The 26,466-nt window shown below is 47.5% G+C and overlaps 1 protein-coding gene across 2 annotated transcripts in view; it reads right to left on the bottom strand.

Annotated features, from left to right (window-relative positions):
- The window catches only part of SLC35F5 (solute carrier family 35 member F5), a 79,010-nt gene extending 72,543 nt beyond the window's left edge, over positions 1 to 6,467 (bottom strand). For both annotated transcript variants that reach the window (XM_088475499.1, XM_088475500.1), the window contains exon 1: positions 6,336 to 6,467. The gene's annotated coding sequence lies outside the window, so the exon portion shown is untranslated. The remainder of the gene's footprint in view (positions 1 to 6,335) is intronic.
- Between the last annotated feature and the right edge of the window lie 19,999 nt (positions 6,468 to 26,466).

Below are 26,466 nucleotides of genomic sequence, written 5' to 3'. Positions count from 1 at the left end.
ATGGCACAGTATATGCACACATAGAGGGGAATGGCACAGTATATATACAAATAGAGGGGAATGGTACAGTATATGTACACATAGAGGGGAATGGCACAGTATATGTACACATATGTAAGGACTGTGTATATGTGACAGAGGGGAATGGCACAGTATATATACAAATAGAGGGGAATGCTACAGTATATGTACACAGAGGGGAATGGCACAGTATATGTACACATAGAGGGGAATGGCACAGTATATGTACACACAGAGGGGAATGTCACAGTAAATGTACACATAGAGTAGAATGGCACAGTATATGTACACATAGAGGAGAATGGCACAGTATATGTACACAGAGGGGAATGGCACAGTATATATACAAATAGAGGGGAATGCTACAGTATATGTACACAGAGGAGAATGGCACAGTAAATGTACACATAGAGGAGAATGGCACAGTAAATGTACACATAGAGGAGAATGGCACAGTATATGTACACATAGAGGAGAATGGCACAGTATATGTACACATAGAGGAGAATGGCACAGTATATGTACACAGAGGGGGATGGCACAGTATATATACAAATAGAGGGGAATGGCACAGTATATATACAAATAGAGGGGAATGAACACTACATATAAATAAGGACTGTGTATATGTGACACAGAGGGGAATGGCACAGTATATGCTCACATAGAGGGGAATGGCACAGTATATGCTCACATAGAGGGGAATGGCACAGTATATGCGCACATAGAGGGGAATGGCACAGTATATGCGCACATAGAGGGGAATGGCACAGTATATGTACATACAGAGGGGAATGGCACAGTATATGCACATATAGATGGGAATGGCACTGTATATATACAAATATAGGGGAATGGCTCAGTGACAGTACATGTACACAGAGGGGAATGGCACAGTGACAGTACATGTACACAGAGGGGAATGGCACAGTACATGTACACAGAGGGGAATGGCACAGTACATGTACACAGAGGGGAATGGCACAGTACATGTACACAGAGGGGAATGGCACAGTACATGTACACAGAGGGGAATGGCACAGTACATGCACACATAAGTAAGGACTGTGTATATGTGACACAGAGGGGAATGGTACAGTATATATATGTACACATAGAGGGGAATGGTACAGTATATATATGTACACATAGAGGGGAATGGTACAGTACATGTACACAGAGGGGAATGGTACAGTACATGTACACAGAGGGGAATGGCACAGTACATGTACACAGAGGGGAATGGCACAGTACATGTACACAGAGGGGAATGGCACAGTACATGTACACAGAGGGGAATGGCACAGTACATGTACACAGAGGGGAATGGCACAGTACATGTACACAGAGGGGAATGGCACAGTACATGTACACAGAGGGGAATGGCACAGTACATGTACACAGAGGGGAATGGCACAGTACATGTACACAGAGGGGAATGGCACAGTACATGTACACAGAGGGGAATGGCACAGTACATGTACACAGAGGGGAATGGCACAGTACATGTACACAGAGGGAAATGATACAGTACATGCACACATAGAGGGGAATGGCACAGTACATGCACACATAGAGGGGAATGGCACAGTACATGCACACAAATAGGGACTGTGTATATGTGACAGAGGGGAATGGCACAGTATATATGCACACATAGAGGGGAATGGCACAGTACATGCACACAGAGGGGAATGGCACAGTATATGTACACATAGAGGGGAATGGCACAGTATATGTACACACAGAGGGGAATGTCACAGTAAATGTACACATAGAGGAGAATGGCACAGTATATGTACACATAGAGTAGAATGGCACAGTATATGTACACAGAGTAGAATGGCACAGTATATGTACAAAGAGGGGAATGGCACAGTATATGTACACAGAGGGGAATGGCACAGTATATGTACACATAGAGGGGAATGGCACAGTATATGTACACATAGAGGGGAATGGCACAGTATATACACAAATAGAGGGGAATGGCACAATATATGCACAAATAGAGGGGAATGGCACAGTATATATACAAATAGAGGGGAATGGCACAGTGAGTACATATACACAGAGGGGAATGAACACTACATATAAATAAGGACTGTGTATATGTGACACAGAGGGGAATGGCACAGTATATGCTCACATAGAGGGGAATGGCACAGTATATGCTCACATAGAGGGGAATGGCACAGTATATGCTCACATAGAGGGGAATGGCACAGTATATGCGCACATAGAGGGGAATGGCACAGTATATGCGCACATAGAGGGGAATGGCACAGTATATGTACATACAGAGGGGAATGGCACAGTATATGCACATATAGATGGGAATGGCACAGTATATACTGTAAATGTAAAGCACTTTGAGTCCTTTAGGAGAAAAGCGCTATATAAATAAAATTATTATTATTATTATTATATACAAATAGGGGGGAATGGCACTGTATATATACAAATAGAGGGGAATGTCTCAGTGACAGTACATGTACACAGAGGGGAATGGCACAGTACATGCACACATAAGTAAGGACTGTGTATATGTGACACATAGAGGGGAATGGTACAGTATATATATGTACATAGAGGGGAATGGCACAGTACATGCACACATAGAGGGGAATGGCACAGTACATGCACACATAGAGGGGAATGGCACAGTACATGCACACATAGAGGGGAATGGCACAGTACATGCACACATAGAGGGGAATGGCACAGTACATGCACACATAGAGGGGAATGGCACAGTACATGCACACAGAGGGGAATGGCACAGTACATGCACACATAGAGGGGAATGGCACAGTACATGCACACATAGAGGGGAATGGCACAGTACATGCACACATAGAGGGGAATGGCACAGTACATGCACACATAGAGGGGAATGGCACAGTACATGCACACATAGAGGGGAATGGCACAGTACATGCACACATAGAGGGGAATGGCACAGTACATGCACACATAGAGGGGAATGGCACAGTACATGCACACATAGAGGGGAATGGCACAGTACATGCACACATAGAGGGGAATGGCACAGTACATGCACACATAGAGGGGAATGGCACAGTACATGCACACATAGAGGGGAATGGCACAGTACATGCACACATAGAGGGGAATGGCACAGTACATGCACACATAGAGGGGAATGGCACAGTACATGCACACATAGAGGGGAATGGCACAGTACATGCACACATAGAGGGGAATGGCACAGTACATGCACACATAGAGGGGAATGGCACAGTACATGCACACATAGAGGGGAATGGCACAGTACATGCACACATAGAGGGGAATGGCACAGTACATGCACACATAGAGGGGAATGGCACAGTACATGCACACAGAGGGGAATGGCACAGTACATGCACACAGAGGGGAATGGCACAGTACATGCACACAGAGGGGAATGGCACAGTACATGCACACAGAGGGGAATGGCACAGTACATGCACACAGAGGGAAATGGCACAGTACATGCACACAGAGGGGAATGGCACAGTACATGCACACAGAGGGGAATGGCACAGTACATGCACACAGAGGGGAATGGCACAGTACATGCACACAGAGGGGAATGGCACAGTACATGCACACAGAGGGGAATGGCACAGTATATGTCCACAGAGAGGGGAATGGCACAGTATATGTCCACATAGAGGGGAATGGCACAGTATATGTCCACATAGAGGGGAATGGCACAGTATATGTCCAAATAGAGGGGAATGGCACAGTATATGCACACAGAGGGGAATGGCACAGTATATGCACACAGAGGGGAATGGCACAGTATATGCACACATAGAGGGAAATGGTACAGTACATGCACACATAGAGGGGAATGGCACAGTAAATGTACACATAGAGGGGAATGGCACAGTACATGCACACAGAGGGGAATGGCACAGTACATGCACACAGAGGGGAATGGCACAGTACATGCACACAGAGGGGAATGGCACAGTACATGCACACAGAGGGGAATGGCACAGTACATGCACACAGAGGGGAATGGCACAGTACATGCACACAGAGGGGAATGGCACAGTACATGCACACAGAGGGGAATGGCACAGTACATGCACACAGAGGGGAATGGCACAGTACATGCACACAGAGGGGAATGGCACAGTACATGCACACAGAGGGGAATGGCACAGTACATGCACACAGAGGGGAATGGCACAGTATATGTCCACAGAGAGGGGAATGGCACAGTATATGTCCACAGAGAGGGGAATGGCACAGTATATGTCCACATAGAGGGGAATGGCACAGTATATGTCCAAATAGAGGGGAATGGCACAGTATATGCACACAGAGGGGAATGGCACAGTATATGCACACAGAGGGGAATGGCACAGTATATGCACACAGAGGGGAATGGCACAGTATATGCACACAGAGGGGAATGGCACAGTATATGCACACATAGAGGGAAATGGTACAGTACATGCACACATAGAGGGGAATGGCACAGTAAATGTACACATAGAGGGGAATGGCACAGTATATGTACACATAGAGGGGAATGGCACAGTACATGTACACATAGAGGGGAATGGCACAGTATATGTACACATAGAGGGGAATGGCACAGTACATGTACACATAGAGGGGAATGGCACAGTAAATGTACACATAGAGGGGAATGGCACAGTATATGTACACATAGAGGGGAATGGCACAGTACATGTACACATAGAGGGGAATGGCACAGTATATGCACACATAGAGGGGAATGGCACAGTACATGCACACATAGAGGGGAATGGCACAGTACATGCACACATAGAGGGGAATGGCACAGTACATGCACACATAGAGGGGAATGGCACAGTACATGCACACATAGAGGGGAATGGCACAGTACATGCACACATAGAGGGGAATGGCACAGTACATGCACACATAGAGGGGAATGGCACAGTACATGCACACATAGAGGGGAATTGCACAGTACATGCACACATAGAGGGGAATGGCACAGTACATGCACACATAGAGGGGAATGGCACAGTACATGCACACATAGAGGGGAATGGCACAGTACATGCACACATAGAGGGGAATGGCACAGTACATGCACACAGAGGGGAATGGCACAGTACATGCACACAGAGGGGAATGGCACAGTACATGCACACAGAGGGGAATGGCACAGTACATGCACACAGAGGGGAATGGCACAGTACATGCACACAGAGGGGAATGGCACAGTACATGCACACAGAGGGGAATGGCACAGTATATGCACACAGAGAGGGGAATGGCACAGTATATGTCCACATAGAGGGGAATGGCACAGTATATGTCCACATAGAGGGGAATGGCACAGTATATGTCCACATAGAGGGGAATGGCACAGTATATGTCCAAATAGAGGGGAATGGCACAGTATATGCACACAGAGGGGAATGGCACAGTATATGCACACAGAGGGGAATGGCACAGTATATGCACACATAGAGGGAAATGGTACAGTATATGCACACATAGAGGGAAATGGTACAGTACATGCACACATAGAGGGGAATGGCACAGTAAATGTACACATAGAGGGGAATGGCACAGTACATGCACACAGAGGGGAATGGCACAGTACATGCACACAGAGGGGAATGGCACAGTACATGCACACAGAGGGGAATGGCACAGTACATGCACACAGAGGGGAATGGCACAGTACATGCACACAGAGGGGAATGGCACAGTATATGTCCACAGAGAGGGGAATGGCACAGTATATGTCCACATAGAGGGGAATGGCACAGTATATGTCCACATAGAGGGGAATGGCACAGTATATGTCCAAATAGAGGGGAATGGCACAGTATATGCACACAGAGGGGAATGGCACAGTATATGCACACAGAGGGGAATGGCACAGTATATGCACACAGAGGGGAATGGCACAGTATATGCACACATAGAGGGAAATGGTACAGTACATGCACACATAGAGGGGAATGGCACAGTAAATGTACACATAGAGGGGAATGGCACAGTATATGTACACATAGAGGGGAATGGCACAGTATATGTACACATAGAGGGGAATGGCACAGTATATGTACACATAGAGGGGAATGGCACAGTACATGTACACATAGAGGGGAATGGCACAGTAAATGTACACATAGAGGGGAATGGCACAGTATATGTACACATAGAGGGGAATGGCACAGTACATGTACACATAGAGGGGAATGGCACAGTATATGCACACATAGAGGGGAATGGCACAGTACATGTACACATACAAGTAAGGACTGTGTATATGTGACACATACCTGGGCTCATCAGGTGAGCTGTTGGACACAGGGCTGTTTGTAGTGGAGACACGGAGCCGTGTCCCGGCGGAGGTGGGTTACACCCCTATAAGGAGTGTCCGGTCACCGGTAGGCAATATTTGGTCAGACGGTGTCGTTGTTACACCCCTATAAGGAGTGTCCGGTCACCGGTAGGCAATATTTGGTCAGACGGTGTCGTTACCGGAGGAGACTTCCGGGTATCTGTCCAGGAAGTTACCGCGAGATCTGCGGATCCCGTGAGCCGGGAGCAGTTCCTCGGCGCAGGCGCAGTGCGGGGGGCACCCGGGTGGAGTACAGTCAGTGATGTCATTGCTGCTGGTACTGACTGAGTGCTGGTGGGCGGGGCCAGCCTGCAGGTGATATGAGGACAAGGAGTGTAACCACTAATATCACAGGGACAGGAGAGGAACAGGGGAATCCTTTACATTCACTATAAGTGGAATATTCAGACTACGCCACGTGTCACCGGTCAGACTACGCCATGCATCACCGGTCAGACTATGCCAAGCGTCACCGGTCAGACTACGCCACGTGTCACCGGTCAGACTACGCCACACTTCACCATTCAGACTATGCCAAGCGTCACCGGTCCGACTATGCCCTGTGTCACCGGTCAGACTACGCCACACTTCACCATTCAGACTATGCCAAGCGTCACCGGTCAGACTATGCCATGTGTCACCGGTCAGACTACGCCACACTTCACCATTCAGACTAAGCCAACCGTCACCAGTCAGACTACGCAACGCTTCACTGGTCAGACTAAGCCACGCGTCACCGGTCAGACCGCCACGTGTCACCGGTCAGACTACGCAACGCTTCACCGGTCAGACTACGCCACGCGTCAGGGGTCAGACTACGCAACGCTTCACTGGTCAGACTACGCCACGCGTCACCGGTCAGACTACACCACGCGTCACCGGTCAGTCTACGTCTCGTGTCACCGGTCAGACTACGCAACGCTTCACCAGTCAGACTACGCCACGCGTCACCGGTCAGACTACGCAACGCTTCACTGGTCAGACTAAGCCACGCGTCACCGGTCAGTCTACGCAAAGCTTCACAGGGTCAGACTAAGCCACGCTTCACCGGTCAGACTACACAACGTTTCACTGGTCAGACCGCCACGTGTCACCGGTCAGACTACGCAATGCTTCACTGGTCAGTCTACGCCACGCGTCACCGGTCAGACTATGTCACGCTTCACCATTCAGACTATGCCAAGCGTCACCGGTCAGTCTACGCAAAGCTTAATAGGGTCAGACTGCGCCACGCGTCACCGGTCAGACTACGCAATGCTTCGCTGGTCAGACTACGCCACGCGTCAGCGGTCAGACTACGCAACGCTTCACTAGTCAGACACCGGTCATACTAAACCACGTGTTACTAGTCAGATTACACAACACTTCACCGGTCAGACTACTCCATGCGTCACCAGTCAGAGTATGATAAGTGTCAGTGGTCAGCCACATGGGGCTGTGCTACTTGTCACTCGGCAGACTACGCTCGGCAGACTACACCATGCAACACCGAACATTGCCATGTCACTAATATATATGGGATGGACATATTTATGCCCAATACACAAAAAAAGGCTTTAGGTGATATGATCTGCGCCTCGGCTGCTCTAGTAGAACCCTTTTTATAGAAAGGGTATCCCAAATTACCTCTCAAGAGCAATTTCAAAATACAAAGAAAAAAAGGGATAATCACACTTGAGCGCCCCTAATACAAATAGAATAATGTGAAAATTACTTATCTTCATATATTCTTCTGGAATCTTTTCCCAATAATTCAAACATATAAAGAAAGAGAAAAATGGAAAATCTAGTGCAGACAATTTCCACAGTACAATGATATAGAAAATAAAAACCTTTTATAATAAAAGATTTTTTTCAATATATTGGTATATATGATGTACTAATCCATCAAAGCACGTATTTTGAATAATCAGACAATATTTTAATACAAATGAATAATACACAACCCCAACTTATAAATTTATGGGGTTAAGAATGACAGAAAACATAAAAACATAGACTTTCAGTGAAGTTGGCCTCATTCCAGAATCAGGAAAAAAAATGAGCCTGTAGTAAGCTTAAGGGATAGATGGAAAAACCCGGGATCCATCTCAGCTGCCTTCCAGGAACGTCCTCCACACTGATCTGGATAAATGCCAACTGCAGTCCCCCTATTCTCAGCCAACGCGTTTCTACCTCACCAGAGGTCTTTCTACTTCAGGGTCCATAGGGTATCCACAGGATACCTTGGGGTATAGGTGTGATGTCAGTCGCTGGGCACCATAGAGTTAAGCTTTTCAGCCTCCCAGGATGCACTAGGGTCCCCCTCCTATACCCCGCCCCCGAGCCAAGGCACCTCAGTTTAGTTTGGTGCCCGGCCGGCGTCGGGTGCACCTGTCGGAGTGGGGGCTAGAAGAGCCCCTGAAGCTTTCTTCAGTGCAGCTGTGGCTGCACATCTGGATGTACAGCATGGACAGTCAGTCCTGACGTCCATGCTGTCTTCCCTACACCCCCGCCGGTACCAGAATGCCGGTACCGATCCGGGGATGCTGGTGAGCATCTGGGGTCACAGCTAGCGGTGACCCCAGATGTTCCGGACCATGGCCGGATCCAAGGGGGACAAAGGTAAGCAGCGGGGTCCCGCGGTGGGTCCCCGCTGGTCACATGGTCCTAAGTCCCCAGGCAGGGGGCTCCCTGGGGACTGGCTGCAGCGTGGAGCCAGGCGACCAACCTGCGCTTTCCACTACCCCCTGGGACAGCGGACCGCAGCAGAGCGGTAGCGCTGCGGCGTCCCAGGGGTTAAATGCATGCCAGGGGAGCGCGCCTTCCCTGTCTCACAGCCGGCGCCTCCCCCGCTGCACACAGCCCTCTCTGCATGCTGCCGACTGGTCCTGTGGCAGCGCTCCTCCCCCAGGCCAGCCTCCTCTCTGCTCCTCGGCGGCCATCTTCTCCAGAACGCATGGTGAACGCTGCTGGAAGCGCTGGACGGAAGCATCGTGGTCTGGGTCCCCCCGCATACCTCTCCTCCACTGTGGCTCAGGTCTGTGTATGCAGCGCTGTGTCCTACCAGGCCCTGTGTCTGTGTAGTTGAGTGATCAGCGCTGTTAGTGCAGGAATTGTTATTTCTCTGCATTGTATGTGACTGTGCTAGCGCTGCCTGTAACTTTTCTTCTCTAAACTGTCAGCTTTATTACTGTCCCTGTTCTTTCTGCTAAAGCCCTTGCGGTGCGGTGCTGCAGGGTGGTCTCTCGCCTATTTAATACTTAATTGGTGAGAGAGGTCACATACGTGGTGCCATCATGTCTGAAAGTGATTTTCCCCTTCGGCTACAGTGTACCACGTGCAAAGTACCGTTAGCGGAGGGGGAGGGTAGCGCGGAGGGCCTTTGCCGGCAGTGTTTGTCCATGGCGCGGCCTATTACGGTTGCAGCACCGGTACAGGAGCCGCCCTGGGCTTGTTTCGCTCAGGCGTTAACAGCTTTAGTGGGCCAGTTAGCTCCGCAGCCCGCGTTTACTCCGATGGGTTTGTCCCAGCAGTCTGTGGTGTCGTCACCCATGCAGGGGTTCCCACGACAATTGGTGGTACCCCACAGTCTCCCTATTTCTCCGCTCCCGGGTTCTCAGGAGCCAGCGTGGGTTAACTCCCTGACGAGTTCTGTACAGCACTTGTCGGATGTGTTGCAAGGGGAGTCTGTGATGCGGCCTCATAAAAGGCCGGTGGCATCTCTGTCCGCTCCTTATGAGGATGACGAAGGGACGTCTGATGATGGGGAGATTCTGGATCCTTACGATCAGGAACCTCTCCATACTAAGGACGCTGATGCTAAGTCCAAAGTATATATTCCTGGACTTATTCGGGCGGTCCGCACAGCCTTGGTGATTGAGGACGAAGTTCCCCCAGCGGCTAAATCTAAGTATGCCTTTTTCAAAGATGTGAAGGGCGATGCCACAGTCTTTCCTCTTTCGGGTCAGTTGGTGGACCATTTAGAGGAGGCGTGGAAACAACCTGGCAAAAGATACCAGCCGCAGAGACGCCTGGCGGTGGCTTATCCGTTCGCGGATAATTATTTTGCTAAGTGGGAATCCCCTCCACAGGTGGATTCTCACGTGACCCGTCTTGTCCGTAGTGCCACATTGCCGATGCCATCCATGTCCTCCCTCAAGGATGCTACGACCGCAAGGTAGAAATCTGCCTGAAGTCCGCTTATTCCCTTGCAGGGGGGGCAGCACGGCCGGCTATGGCCATTTGCTGGGTTGCCAGAGCGATGGAGCGCTGGGCGGATTCATTAGAGGCTTCTTTTGAATCCGACTGTCCGGCCGAACAGGCAGAGTTGATTGGCAATCTCCGTGATTCGGCCACCTACATCAACGAGGCGGCTCTAGACATTAGTACTCTGGTGTCTAGAATTTCTTCAGCAGCAGTAGCTGCTCGTCGCACCTTGTGGCTGCGATCCTGGAAGGCGGACGCAGATTCCAAGAAAGGTCTGGAAGCGTTGCCGTTTACCGGAGAAGTTCTCTTCGGTCCGGATCTGGATAAGATTGTGGCCACGCTGGCGGCAGCCAAATCTGCTTGTCTCCCGTCGGCCGCTGCTCCTTCTGGTTCTGGACCATCGTCCTTTCGGTCATCTAGGGCCCAGGGCAGGCCCAAACCACAGTCGTTTCCTCGACAGGCTGGCCCTAAGAAATCGGTCAAGCCCCGGAAGCAGGCATGGAGTACCAGACGTCCGGCCCCCAAGCCAGATGACAAGCCTGCGGCCTGACGGTCCGGGCCTCCCTTTGGGGGATCCCAGGGTGGGAGGCCGCCTGCTACAGTTCGCCCAGTGTTGGTCGACCACTACGACAGACACTTGGGTTCTGGAGGTGGTTTCCCACGGATACGCCCTCTCCTTCCGGCACAGACCCCCGGCTCGCTTCTTCACCACGGGTCTACCATCAGACCGGAACAAGGCTACGGAGCTGCGGAAGGTATTGCATACTAAGGTGATGGCAGTCATGGCGGCTTCTCTGCGGCTGCAGGGAGTCCGCATGTTGCCGTATTTGGACGACCTGTTATTGGTAGCAGGATCTCCAGAGCTCCTGTTACGCCACTTGGACCTGACCATTGCACTGCTGCAACGGCACGGCTGGCTAATCAACTGGCAGAAGTCCACTCTAATCCCATCTCGGAGGATTCTGCTTCTTGGAGCCTTATTGGACTCGGGACAGCAAAGGATCTTCGTGACGGAGGACAAGATCTCTGCTTTACAGTCAAGGGTGCGCAGTTGCCTGCACAGCCGCCGGGTGTCCTTACACTCGGCGATGAGGTTACTGGGCTCCATGGTGTCGGTGTTCGATATGGTGGAATACACCCAGTTTCACTCCAGACCTCTGCAGCACCTGATCCTGTCCAAGTGGAACGGGCTGCCTCAGTCTCTGAAGTCCCAGACGATTGTGCTCACCCCGGAGGTTCGCCTGTCCCTTGCGTGGTGGTTACAGACGACCCACCTCAACAAGGGACGTCCGTTCTGGGTTCCAAATTGCGTCCTGTTGACAACGGATGCCAGTCTTCGGGGCTGGGGAGCAGTTTCGGGTCCACACTTGTTCCAGGGCAGGTGGACGCCGACAGAAGCGGAGCTTCCAATAAATATCTTGGAACTCCGTGCGGTCTTCAATGCTCTCCAGCAGGCACAGCGGTTTCTCCAGGGTCGCCCGATGCAGGTCCAGTCGGACAACGCTACCACCGTGGCCTACATAAACAGGCAAGGAGGAACTCGCAGTCGGGCGGCTCTCGTAGAGGTCTCTCGGATCCTGGTTTGGGCGGAGCGCAATCTTCCGGCCATATCAGTGGTCTTCATCCCGGGAGTGCTAAATTGGGAGGCGGACTTTCTAAGTCGCCAGGACGTTCATCCGGGGGAATGGTCCCTGCACCCGGACGTTTTTCAACTACTGGTGGACAGGTGGGGTCTTCCAGAAATCGACCTCATGGCGTCCCGGCACAACAACAAGTTGCCGGTGTACGGGTCTCGCACAAGAGACGAAGGGGCGTCTCTGGTGGATGCTCTGTCCGTCCGGTAGACGTTCCGGTTCGCATACCTGTTCCCTCCGGTCTCCCTTCTTCCACGGGTAATCCGGAAATTCAAACAGGAAGGAGGGACGCTCCTGTTGATAGCTCCCGCGTGGCCCAGACGGCACTGGTTCTCAGACCTTCAGGGTCTGTCCGTGGACAGTCCTCTGCGGTTGCCGCTACGACCGGACCTTCTGTCTCAGGGTCCTTGCCTTCACCCGGACCTGACTCGGCTGTCTTTGACGGCGTGGCTGTTGAGACGCCATGCTGAGGTCCCGGGGGTTTTCCAGCTCTGTGGTGCTTACCATGTTACGAGCTCGGAAACCGTCTTCCGCGAGGATATACCATCGCGTGTGGCATACGTTCTTCCAGTGGTGTCGACCGAGAGGTTATGCACCGCGGGAGTTTCGTCTGTCTCGGATTCTCGCCTTCCTGCAAGCGGGACTAGATCATGGGCTTCGCCTTGCTTCTTTGAAGGTACAGGTTTCGGCCCTATCTGTCTGGTTTCACCGTAGGATTGCTACAATCCCGGATGTGCGCACCTTTATGCAGGGTGTTGTCCGCATTCAGCCGCCCTTTGTTCCACCTGTGGCGCCTTGGGATTTGGCTGTGGTCCTGAGGGCTCTCCAAGGACCGCCGTTTGAACCACTGGGCTCAGTGGATCTTAAATGGCTAACAGCTAAGACTGTTTTCCTTCTGGCCATTGCTTCGGCCAGACGTGTTTCTGAGTTAGGAGCTCTTTCTTGTAGACCCCCTTTCTTGTTTTTCATGGGAACAGGGCAGTGCTCCGCACTCGGCCCGAGTTTCTTCCCAAAGTTGTTTCCCAGTTTCATGTTAACGAGGAAATAGTTGTTCCGGCCTTTAACTCACCGGGTCTTTCCGTGGGTGAGGCCTCTTTGGATGTTGTGCGGGCCTTAAGGACTTATGTTGACCGCACTTCTTCGTTTAGGAAGTCGGACGCTTTGTTTGTCCTCTATGGCTTCCGTAAAAAGGGTTGGCCTGCTTCAAAGCAAACTTTGGCAGCCTGGTTCCGTATGGCTATTTCTGAAGCTTATCTTCATGAAGGCCTACCGGTCCCTCCTTCTCTGAAGGCTCATTCCACTAGGTCTGTGGGTCCTTCGTGGGCAGCTCGACGTGGTGCCTCTGCAGTTCAGATCTGCAAGGCTGCTACGTGGTCCTCTGTCCATACCTTCGTGAGGTATTACAGGTTTGACACCTTCGCCTCTCAGGATGCTTCCTTCGGGCGGCGGATTCTCCTTTCTGCACAGGAGCGTCCCCACCCTTAAAGGATACTGCTTTGGGACATCCCCAAGGTATCCTGTGGATACCCTATGGACCCTGAAGTAGAAAATATGAGATATGGTAAGAACTTACCCTTGTTATCTCTATTTCTACGAAGTCCATAGGGTTCCACAGGACTCCCGCCCTGTCGCACCTGTGCTGCAGATGGGCTCTACTCTGGTCACCGGGTTTCCGTCTCCCTCTGGTGAGAATGTGATTCTTGTATGTGTCCAGATCTTTTTTCTCTCTCTTCCTTCTCCTCCTCCGGCCTATGGCTTGATAACTAACTGAGGTGCCTTGGCTCGGGGGCGGGGTATAGGAGGGGGACCCTAGTGCATCCTGGGAGGCTGAAAAGCTTAACTCTATGGTGCCCAGCGACTGACGTCACACCTATACCCCAAGGTATCCTGTGGAACCCTATGGACTTCGTAGAAATAGAGATAACAAGGGTAAGTTCTTACCATATCTCATATTTTTTCAAGGCAATGGGGGTTCTATTGTTAAAAGCCTCCTTATATACCCATATCAATCAACTTCCTGATATCTGGGAGGAGCCAGCTTCATTACAATGAATATACATAAATATACAACAAAAATCACTTAAAATTCATATAATCTTTTCCTACCTACAAAAAACATTAATCCAGCTATTTCAACAGAGAAAATGTGATGTTTCTTCACATTTGCAAAAAACCGGAAGTCAACGGACCCGCTATTTCCGGTCCGCTCTCCCACAATAAGGTAGTCTTAGGTCCATAAATACATATAAGTCTTATATCCTGTGCAGTCTTTAAGGCAGCTGAGGTGGATCCCGGGTTTTTCCATCTATCCCTTAAGCTTACTACAGGCTCATTTTTTTTCCTGATTCTGGTATGAGGCCAACTTCACTGAAAGTCTATGTTTTTATGTTTTCTGTCATTCTTAACCCCATAAATTTATAAGTTGGGGTTGTGTATTATTCATATGTATTAAAATATTGTCTGATTATTCAAAATACGTGCTTTGATGGATTAGTACATCATATATACCAATATATTGAAAAAAATCTTTTATTATAAAAGGTTTTTATTTTCTATATCATTGTACTGTGGAAATTGTCTGCACTAGATTTTCCATTTTTCTCTTTCTTTATATGTTTGAATTATTGGGAAAAGATTCCAGAAGAATATATGATTGAAGATAAGTAATTTTCACATTATTCTATTTGTATTAGGGGCGCTCAGGTGTGATTATCCCTTTTTTTTCTTTGTATTTTGATATTTATGCCCAATATCAGGTCGCTCTGGTCCATACACGGTATTGCCAAATCAAATACCAGAAAATAATGACAATCTGACAAGCGTGAATGACAAATAGTGCACACTGAGCAATCACAAACAAGATGAATTCCATCTGCAAGGGCTGATTGGAAAGTAATGAGACTGATTTTTTTTTTTTATTCAGAATCAGAGGATTCCACAGGGTCTGAACATATTTCTTTTTCAAAGTAGCGCCCTTCACATTCAATACAGTTTTTGCAGCGTTTCAGCAACGATTGAAAGACGTGCAGTAGGCTGTTTTGTGACATCACTGTTAGCGTTGTAGCTGTGGCATTTTTCACTGCGTCATCTGTTGAGAACTTCTTTCCGCACAGTTGTTTTTTCAGGGTTGGGAATGCCCAGAAATCACAGGGCGCTAAGTCCGGGCTATACGGAGGGTATTCCAGCACTGTCCCATTCATTTCAGTCAGTGCTGTCAATGCAACAGCAGCAACATGTGGTCGGGCATTGTCTTGGAGCAAAAAACACTGTTTCTTCAGCAAATGTAGTCTTTACTTCCTCTTGGCTCCACGCAAATGGGTTATCAGGACGTTTGCATAGTAGTCACCATTAATTGTCCTCGGGAAACCAATGCTGTTGGATCACACCGTGCGCATCAAAGAACAGCAGAAGAATGACTTTACACGCTGAAGGAATCACACAGAATTTTTTGGGCAGAGGCGATTTTGCATATTTCCATGTTTGGATTCCGGATCATAATGAAGAACCCATGATTCGCCATACGTCACAATCGATGTCAGGAAATCGGGTATCCTCTTTGACATTCGAACAGTTGTCTTGCACGATTCAACTCATCGTCGCATCTGCTCTTCTGTGAGATTCTAGGTACCCACCTGGCATACACGTGATGCATTTTCAGTTCCTTTGTCACAATAGATAGGGTGGTACGTGCGCTGCTTCATTGTGGTTGCAGGGGGGGGACCAAGGATTGTCTCTTAAATACTTGTGCTGCCTATCATTGCATATCCACAATTGTCACAAGTAATACCACATACCACATTAACACAATTGTCATATTTGCCACATAACTTTTCACCTGTCCCTACCCTTCCTCTTGGTCGTCTCCCTGCACCCACAACATAGGAGCGCACGTACCACCCTATCTATTCAGTTACTGAAAGTAAGTCCAAGTGAATACGAAAAGTTTGCGTAAAGTTAACCACCTGTCATTTTGCGACATCTCCGCAGCTTTGGCAATGTTGACATCTGTAACAGCGGTGTATGGTCTCCCAGAACGCGTAATACTGTCTTTGAAGTGTTTCCACCACCGAAATACTGCAGCATGGCTAATTGTATCTCCACCATTTTCTTGCCGTAACAGAGATATGCACTGACCCCCTGTTTTGGATCTGGATCTCCCCTGGTTTTGGATCTGGACAAGTTTTACCAAAAACCTCACCTCCTTGTTTTGTTTTTCGGTTTTGGTTTTAGATCTGGATTTTTTCTTAAAAAAAATCGTAAAAACAGCTAAAATCACATAAAATGGGCCTTCTTTCTGTTCCTACAGTATTATTAACCGCAATAACATTTATTTCCACTCGTTTCCAGTCAATTTTGACCACCTCACAGCTCACTATATTGTTTTCATCCAGTTTAGGCCCAAAATTTGCACCAAGCTAGCTGGCCGACTAAACTAAGCGGCAGCAGTGGGCGGCACAAACGCATGGCAGTTCAACTTCAAACATGGCACATCAGGAAACACTTTTATTATTCAAGAGAGGCTTGAGGGAGTTGGAGTATGTATGTAGATGAAGGCAGGGACAGGAAGGGTTGATTTGATTGGTAGTAAATTTTATTTCATGTTTTGATTATGAAGAAAATTTATGAGGGAGAAGGGGAGGGAAGGAGGCATTTACAAAAAAAAAATGTGAGACATTCACATCAGTCCTTGCCACAGAAGAATCCTTGAGCATGGCTGCTGCTGCTGGGAGTTGATTTTCTCATCCCAGAAGGAAGACTTCTAGTAGTGCTTTCCACATGAAAAGGCATTCCCCAACCTGTACAGGGACATAACAAAAAAAAAAAAGTGGCCTCAAGCGTAAGATCTATGATTTAAGGCACGGGTAGTCAACCCTGGTCCTCGAGACCTACCATCAGTGCATGTTTTCCAGGTCTCCTCAAAGAATCACAACTATAATAATTAACTCCACCTGTGGATCTTTCTAAATGTGTTAGTAAGTAATCAATAAACCTGTGCACCAGCTAGGTCATCTGGAAAACGTGAGCTCTAGAGGACCGAGGTTGGCTACCCCTGATTTAAGGCCATACGTTGAGTCTTTCTTGAGAATTCTGCACCTGTTCTACGTCTAGGAGTGGAGTTTCATCCCAGAAGTGGACCAGGAAGAGTGCTTCCAAAAACAATTGACTGAAATAATCCTTTGGATTATCTTCTATAAAGGCATTTCCCAACCTGTACAGGGACATTAAAAAAACAGAGTTAGTTTTAGTGGCTTTAGTTAAAACTGCCGTTGTTCCCATTGTCCACTTAACCATATCAGATATGTGAACAAGCGGAACAGAGCATTTCAGATTTAATGTTTAAGTCTTACGTTGTGTCTTTCTTTGGAATTCTTCAGCGCCATGCCTGCTTGCTGGAAGTGGATTTTTTTCATCCCAGAAGGGGACCAGGGAGCGTGCTTTCCAAAAATAAACAATTGACTTAAATAATCCTTTGCAAACCTTCTGTAAAGGAATTTGCCAACCTGTACAAGGACATTAAAAAGTTAGTTAGTGGCCTTCAAATTGCCGTTGTTCCCACTGTCCACTTAGCCATATTACTTAGATGTGTGAACAAGCAGAACAGAGCATTAAATGCAACATTTCAGTTTCAGGTTTAAGTTTTACGTTGCATCTGGAGATCATTGAGAAAGCAGAAAAAGAGCTTCACCACAAGCGGCAGGTGACTAAACTCACACACAAAGGTTTAATAGAGATAGATATAACACCAGATCAGATGTTTACCCTGGAGGATCTGTCTGATTCATCATGGTGTCCCCAAGACCAAGATTGTGAAAATTCTGCCAAAAGAGAGACTGACACCACAGCTAAACATAAGAGTCACCTTCTGTATGTGAATTGTCTCATTTGCATGGGGAAAACCCAACCCTCAGATGAGATGGATCTCAGCCAGTGGACAACATTGAAATCACCATTAAAAGTCACAATGGAAGACTACAGTGTGGAGAATCTTTCTTCACAGTCAGGAGAGGCCTCAGAGCACATGAAAAAAGATGCTCTAGGTCCTGAACTTCAAGGGATTTCTCCATCATGTTCTGCCGTATGGAAAGGTTTCATTCACATGTTTTCTATAAAGCAGTTCAAAGTTACAGCCTTCAAAGTGGTTATAACACCCACCTTTGCCAGGAATTACCAAAGATTCTCACAAGCAAAGGATTCATCTGTCTGGGAATTCATGGATCGTATCTGGCCTGAATGCACTTATGGTGCGTACACACTGGGCGATTAAAGTGGACGACTGAACGATAACGATATCGTTATCGTTCAGTCGTCCACTTTATCGTCCATTTTTAACACAAAAAAGATGAACGGTGACGACGCGCGTTCCCGCGGGTCGTTCGTCATCCTCATTCATCGGGCTGACATGCAGGCCAACCTGACGACCTCGTCAGGTTGCTGCATGTCAGGGAATGGGTGAGAGAGCCCGGCGCTGAACGATATCGCTAATGATATCGTTCAGCGGCTGTGCTCAATGTCATGAACGACATTGAGCACAGCCTGCCGGGGACACACTAGACGATATCGCTCAGGGAGCATATCGTCTAGTGTGTATGCACCTTAAGACATCCAGTGATTCTGTGTTCTGTAGCCGACTTTATTCCTACTTAAGTCGCAAACTGAAATACGGAATAGTGAGCACAGACAACATGGAGGCTTTGTTATTCCGCTGCCTGCATGCCAACCAATACCTCCCAGACTACACCCACTGGGGGGACCAGGTCTTGATAATGACCATCCCCATCTGTTGCTAGACCTTCTTTCAACCATCCATCCTGGACTTCCTGTCTAAAATGGGTGAGCAGGGTACAGAAAGAGGATCTAGATGTCCCCGATTACATTTTTTTTCATCTATAATAGATGATGTGGAGAGAGAAGAGCTTCAGATGTTGGAATAGCGGCTCCCACCTATTTGGCTTCCCTCCATAGAGCAGAGCTCTGTTCCTCAAGAACTGTCTATGCCTGAGCTGATAGGTAGTCTCTGTCTGTTGGTAAACACCCTTCAGGAGATGGCAGCCCAGAATAACAACAACTATAATAATGTGTCCACTGATAACCAGCCTGATCCCTTAACAGCAACATACCCCATATGGCCAACTCATAACATGACACCCAGTTTGCAGCCTCCTCTTATGACACTAATCCAGTCGCCATGGTTGATCAATCACCCATGTGTGGTCCACCCAATTTTTGGCCTTCTACATTCTAACATCATAATAACACACTAGACTTATAATCTTTGCTTTTGTTTATGTTTTTGAATAGAACAGTTTTAGAATTTAGGTTGTCCACTCTATATAGGTTTGTAAATAAATATAGGCTTTAGTTTTTTAGAGCATATAACTTTATAAGCTGTTAGTATGTTAGTATAACATTTCTGCTATGTTTAAGATTAAAAAACTACTTTTTGTAACCCAATTACTTAAAAAAAAAAAGTTTTCATTGCAATATTCATGCAGCCCCTTGACAGACAGCAGAACAGCACCCCTACGCAGCTACGCCAATGACTGGTGCGGCTAACACGCACACAAAAAATATTGTTTGGGCAGCAGCCATTTGACAGACAGGAGCACAGTACCCCTGCGCAGCTAACCGATGTGGCTAACACGCACACAAAAAAATTGTTTATTTTTATTTTTGGGCCAGCAGCACAACACCCCTGCGCAGCTACACCGATGACAGTGACAGCCAGGTGAGGCTGACACGCACACAAAATTGTTTATTTTTTGGGAAGCAGCCATTGACAAACAGCAGCACAGCACCCCTGCGCAGCTACGCCGATGACAGGTGTGGCTTACATGCCACACAAGAAAAATTTTTATATATTTTTTTAACACTGGGGTGAACTCCTGAAAGAGGCAGCAGCCCCTTAACAGACAGCAGCACAGCACCCCTGCACTGTGTCGAAGCTGGATTAGTGGCTGAGACGGAATCAGCGTAAAAAATTAGCGTGCACGACGCCATCTTGCGAATGGCAGCTAGACTCCATTTTAGAAACAAGAATCTGCAAGACGCCATTTTGCGACCAGCGCCATTTTAAGTTAGAACTCACGAGCTAAGTACAGATGGCAATGTTTTTGATAATCTACCATGGGCAACTGGAAGAACAGCCCCTGAGAAAAGTAAATAGAATAGACAATACACCTGAATACTGTGAGTGTTTTACATACAAATTGGGAATCCCTGTATATAGACAAGTATAGTTGTGGCATTTGTAATATAACCCAGGCATTGATCTACACAATTGAATTTGTCTGAATCCTAAACAGGTTTTAGTCCCACACCCAGACAGAAAGGCCCCGGCTTCACAGCTGGGGGTAACACATTTGCATTACAGTTTGAAACTGTAAATAAGGAATGAGATATGTGTGTGTGTGCATATATATGTGTGTATATATGTATGTATACACATATATATGTGTGTATAGAATCTCATGCATAGACATCGCACATTACACACAGTTGAGCTGCTAACATGACGCTCAGTAGCGAATGCACAATATCCTGCATGCGAGCGCTATTTATTAGCTGCATGCGTGCACATCTGCCCCAAATCAGATAAACCTAACTAGCGTCTTTTCCCATATCCCTAATACTTACATAATGCACACTTATACAAATGGTTCCATAGCTATAAAGTAAAAGATTCAAGTTTTATTAATTTATTACAAATGCTGTGAAATAAAGACTATTTTGGTATCTAAGGTTTAATACATGATAAGTAAGCTGTGTTTGATATTATACTGATCCGCACTTTATCCTCAGCTTCCCGGTATCAACGGTGTGAAGATCGGAACATGCGTTCGCAACTTATGGACCGTAAAGACATAAAGAACCAAAATGTATTTTTGTGCCTGCAGGGGAAATAGAGGAGGCAACAAGCTGTTAGAGGCTGTTCTGTGTCCATTTGAACCAACCTGTTAAATGCTCTGTAACAGATGCGTCCCCCTTGGGAACCAATGGCATCAGCAACAAGCCTTTCTATTGTGTTGTCTATTTCTGGGGGGTATAAATATGTGTGCTCTGACCCTGGGTTTCTAGTCTTCTTGCTGAATGCTGATAGACGGGGGTTTCTTGCTGATGCCTACATCTGGTCCAGAGGCGCTGCATATGTATACTGTACTTGGGTCTGTATAATTCTTTGCGCTAAATTGTACTTAGATCATAGCGTGTAACTGACTGTACTTTTACTTGAAATATCACTTTGTGCTTTGGAACCACAGGTTCAAAGTTTGGAGTCTTTATTTACTATTTGAGTACGCAAAATAGCGTCATCCTTAGAGGTTTATAGACAGGATATTAGAAGGTATAGGCAGGATATTAGAAGGTATAGGCAGGAGTGTATAGAAGTTAGAATCCAATATCCTTAACTGATGACAAGTGTGGCTAACATTAATTTGTTTTAATTTTTTCACACTGGGGGTGGGTGAAGAGCACCCCTGAAGGATAGAGCACCCCCTGGACAACACAGCACTACAGCAAGTTAGCCCCTATGGACAGGACAACTGCCAGCCCCTATGGACAGGACAATGACAGACAGCCATCCCCTATGGATATGACAAGAGCCAGCCAGCATCTCTATAGACAACAGCCAGCCCTTATGGACACCAGTAGTCAGCCCCTATGCACAGCATCAGCATGCAATTAATAACAACAGCATAGGTCCCAGCTCCCTCCCTGTTTCACTCTCCACAGCCGGAATAAAAATGGCGGCGAGCGCGGGACCTTTATAAAATCCAAAACCCGCGAGAATCCGACAGCGGGATGACGACGTTTTGCCTCGTTTTCAGATCGGAGTCAGGCGGGAAAACCCGAGTCGACTCGGATCTGCCTCGGATCCCCAAAGTTCGGGTGGGATCGGTTCTCAGAAAACTGAACCCGCTCATCTAGTCATAACACTGAATACAGTCTGCCTATAGATGTATAGGGGGTAATTAGCTCACACACCTATGCTGGCAGCAGCCTCTGTGTGTCAGTAATACGGCCCTGGTAATAACACTGAGTACAGTCTGCCTGTACATGTATAGGGGGGTATTTAGCTCACACCCCTATGCTGGCAGCAGCCTCTGTGTGTCAGTTATACGGCCCTGGTAATAATATTTTATATATTTTATTTATTTATGAACAGTTTCTTATATAGCGCAGCATATTCCGTTGCGCTTTACAATTGTAAACATTAGTAGAACAAAACTGGGTAATAATAGACAGATATATAGGTAGGAAGGCCCTGCTCACAAGCTTACAATCTATAGGGCATTGATACACAAGGATAGGTGCTATGCTATATATTGCATTTTGGTCCAGCCAGAATGCACAGTTTCTTGGTTGGCTGCATGATCCAGTCACACAGGAATATCGACCAAATGTCATGAGGATGTGAGAGAAAGACGATGTGTGAGATTGTGTGTGGACTGTAAAAAGGGGATGTAATTAGATATGGAAGCTATGAAGGTTATGTGGGAGGTTCTGGAATTTGATAAGCTTGCCTGAAGAGGTGAGTTTTCAGGGATCGTTGAAGGATTGGAGACTAGAGGAAAGTCTTATTGTGCGAGGTAGTTCATTCCATAGAGTGGGTGCAGTGCAAAGAAAGTCCTGTAACCGTGAATGGGAGCAAGTAATGCATGGGGATGAGAGATGCAGATCTTGTGCTGAGCGGAGAGGTCGGGTTGGGAGATATTTTGAGATGAGTGTAGAGATGTATGTTGGTGTGGTTTGGTTAATAGCCTTATGTGTAAGTGACAGTATTTTGTATTGAATACGGTAGAACACCGGCAACCAATGGAGGGACTGACAGAGCGGGGCAGCAGAAGAACGTTTCGCAAGGAAGATAAGCCTTGCAGCTGCATTCATAATGGATTGAAATGGTGATAGCCTGTTTTTGGGAAGACCAGTAAGGAGGCTATTGCAATAGTCAATGCGGGAAATAATAAGTGCATGGATTAGTGTTTTTGTAGTGTATTGTGTGAGATATGGTCGAATTTTGAATATGTTTTTTAAATGTATGTAACATGATTTTGAGACAGATTGAATGTGGGGAACAAAGGACAGTTCAGAGTCAAGGATGACACCAAGGCAGCGAGCTTGTGGGGCGGGGTGGATGGTAGAGGTATCAACAGTGATAGAGAGATCAGGTTGGTAACTGTTATTGTCCGGTGGAAATATAATTAATTCTGTTTTAGAAATATTAAGTTTCAGGTGGCGAGATGACATCCAAGATAAAATGGCAGAAATACATTCAGTGACACGGACCAATACAGATGGAGATAAATCTGGAGAGGATAGGTAGATTTGAGTATCATCCGCATACAGATGGTACTGAAATCCAAAAGAGCTGATTAGTTTGCCAAGAGAGGTGGTATAGATTGAGAATAGCAGAGGACCTAAGACAGAGCCTTGCGGTACTCCAACTGATAGAGGTAGCGAAGAGGAGGCAGAATCAGAAAAACGAACAGTAAAAGAGCGATCAGACAGGTAGGAAGAAAACCAAGAAAGAGCTGTGTCCTTAAGACCTAGGGATTGCAGTGTTTGTATGAGAAGAGAGTGGTCAACAGTGTCAAAAGCAGCAGAGAGATCTAGAAGAATTAGGAGTGAGTAATGGCCTTTAGCCTTGGCAGTGACAAGATCACTTACTACCTTAGTCAGTGCTGTCTCTGTGGAATGTTGGGAACGAAAGCCGGACTGAAGTGGGTCCAATAAGTTGTGCGAGTTAAGAAAGTGTATGAGGCGGGTGTAGACAAGTCTCTCAAGTAGCTTGGAGGGGCATGGGAGCTGGGAGATAGGACGGTAATTTGAGAGAGTACTGGGGTCAGAATTTTGTTTTTTCAGAATGGGAGTACTGAGTACAGTCTGCCTGTTGATGTATAGGGGGGTATTTAGCTCACACCCCTATGCTGGCAGCAGCCTCTGTGTGTCATAATATGGCCTGGTAATAACACTGAATACAGTCTCCCTGTAGATGTATAGGGGGTATTTAGCTCACACTCCTATGCTGGCAGCAGCCTCTGTGTGTCAGTAATATGGCCCTGGTAATAACACTGAGTACAGTCTGCCTGTAGATGTATAGGGGGGTATTTAGCTCACACCCCTATGCTGGCAGCAGCCTCTGTGTGTCAGAAATTAGGTCCTGGTAATAACATTGAGTACAGTCTGCCTGTAGATGTATAGGCGGATATTTAGCTCACATCCCTATGCTGGCAGCAGCCTCTGTGTGTCAGTAATACGGCCCTGGTAATAACACTGAGTACAGTCTGCCTGTAGATGTATAGGGGGGTATTTAGCTCACACCCCTAAGCTGGCAGCAGCCTCTGTGTGTCAGTAATACGGCCCTGGTAATAACACTGAGTACAGTCTGCCTGTAGATGTATAGGGGGGTATTTAGCTCACACCCCTATGCTGGCAGCAGCCTCTGTGTGTCAATAATATGGCCCTAGTAATAACACTGAGTACAGTCTGCCTGTAGTTGTATAGGGGGGTATTTAGCTCACACCGCTATGCTGGCAGCAGCCTCTGTGTGCCAGTAATACGGCCCTGGTAATAATACTGAGTACAGTCTGCCTGTAGATGTATAGGGGGTATTTAGCTCACACCCCTATGCTGGCAGCAGCCTCTGTGTGTTAGTAATATGGCCCTGGTAATAACACTGAATACAGTCTGCCTGTAGATGTATAGGGGGGTATTTAGCGCACACCCCTATGCTGGCAGCAGCCTCTGTGTGTCAGTAATATGGCCCTGGTAATAACACTGAATACAGTCTGCCTGTAGATGTATAGGGGGGTATTTAGCTCACACCCCTATGCTGGCAGCAGCCTCTGTGTGTCAGTAATACGGCCCTGGTAATAACACTGAATACACATACCCTCCAACTATACCATTTTAGCCGGTACAGTACCGTTTTCTAATGGTCTGTACCGGCAAATGGGGCTGTACCGTTTTGTACCGGGTTGGTACACTCAACAGATTTGTTAAGCAGCGCTGCTGAGTGACAGCCGACCTCCGTGCTTCTCTGCCCTGACCGCCAGCACCGGTATACAGAACATGCAGTATATTACTGCATGTTCTAAACTAGCCAGCGTCCGATGCCTCCAGCCCCCATGGACATGCCCCTTTACCGATTACCACGCCCCTTTATCTGCGGTCATGCCCCCCCATGTACCGGGTTCTTACTACGAACTGTTGGAGGGTCTGAATACAGTCTGTCTGTAGATGTATAAGGGGGTATTTAGCTCACACTCCTATGCTGGCAGCAACCTCTGTGTGTCAGTAATATGGCCCTGGTAATAACACTAAGTACAGTCTGCCTGTAGATGTTTAGGGGGGTATTTAGCTCACACCCCTATGCTGGCAGTAGCCTCTGTGTGTCAGTAATATAGCCCTGGTAATAACACTGAATACAGTCTGCCTGTAGATGTATAGGGGGGTATTTAGCTCTCACCCCTATGCTGGCAGCAGCCTCTGTGTGTCAGTAATATGGCCCTGGTAATAACACTGAGTACAGTCTGCCTGTAGATGTATAGGGGGGAATTAAGCTCATACCCCTATGCTGGCAGCAGCCTCTGTGTGTCAGTAATACAGCCCTGGTAATAACACTGAATACAGTCTGCCTGTAGATGTATAGGGGGTATTTAGCTCACACCCCTATGCTGGCAGCAGCCTCTGTGTCAGTAATACGGCCCTTGTAATAACACTGAGTACAGTCTGCCTGTAGATGTATAGGGGGGAATTTAGCTCACACCCCTGTGCTGGCAGCAGCCTCTGTGTGTCAGTAATACAGCCCTTGTAATAACACTGAATACAGTCTGCCTGTAGATGTATAGGGGGGTATTTAGCTCACACCCCTATGCTGGCAGCAGCCTCTGTGTGTCAGTAATACGGCCCTGGTAATAACACTGAGTAGAGTCTGCCTGTAGATGTATAGGGGGGGATTTAGCTCACACCCCTATGCTGGCAGCAGCCTCTGTGTGTCAGTAATACGGCCCTGGTAATAACACTGAGTACAGTCTGCCTGTAGATGTATAGGTGGGTATTTAGCTCATACCCCTATGCTGGCAGCAGCCTCTGTGTGTCAGTAATACGGCCCTGGTAATAACACTGAATACACATACCCTCCAACTATACCGTTTTAGCCGGTACAGTACCGTTTTCTAATGGTCTGTACCGGCAAATGGGGCTGTACCGTTTTGTACCGGGTTGGTACACTCAAGAGATGTTAAGCAG

The sequence above is a fragment of the Taudactylus pleione genome, unplaced genomic scaffold (genome assembly GCF_031769625.1).
Source record: "Taudactylus pleione unplaced genomic scaffold, aTauple2 ptg000173l, whole genome shotgun sequence".
NCBI classification, from domain to species: Eukaryota; Metazoa; Chordata; class Amphibia; order Anura; family Myobatrachidae; genus Taudactylus; species Taudactylus pleione.
The sequence above is the reverse complement of the archived record's forward strand: the minus strand, read 5'-3'. Positions and strand labels throughout refer to the sequence as shown.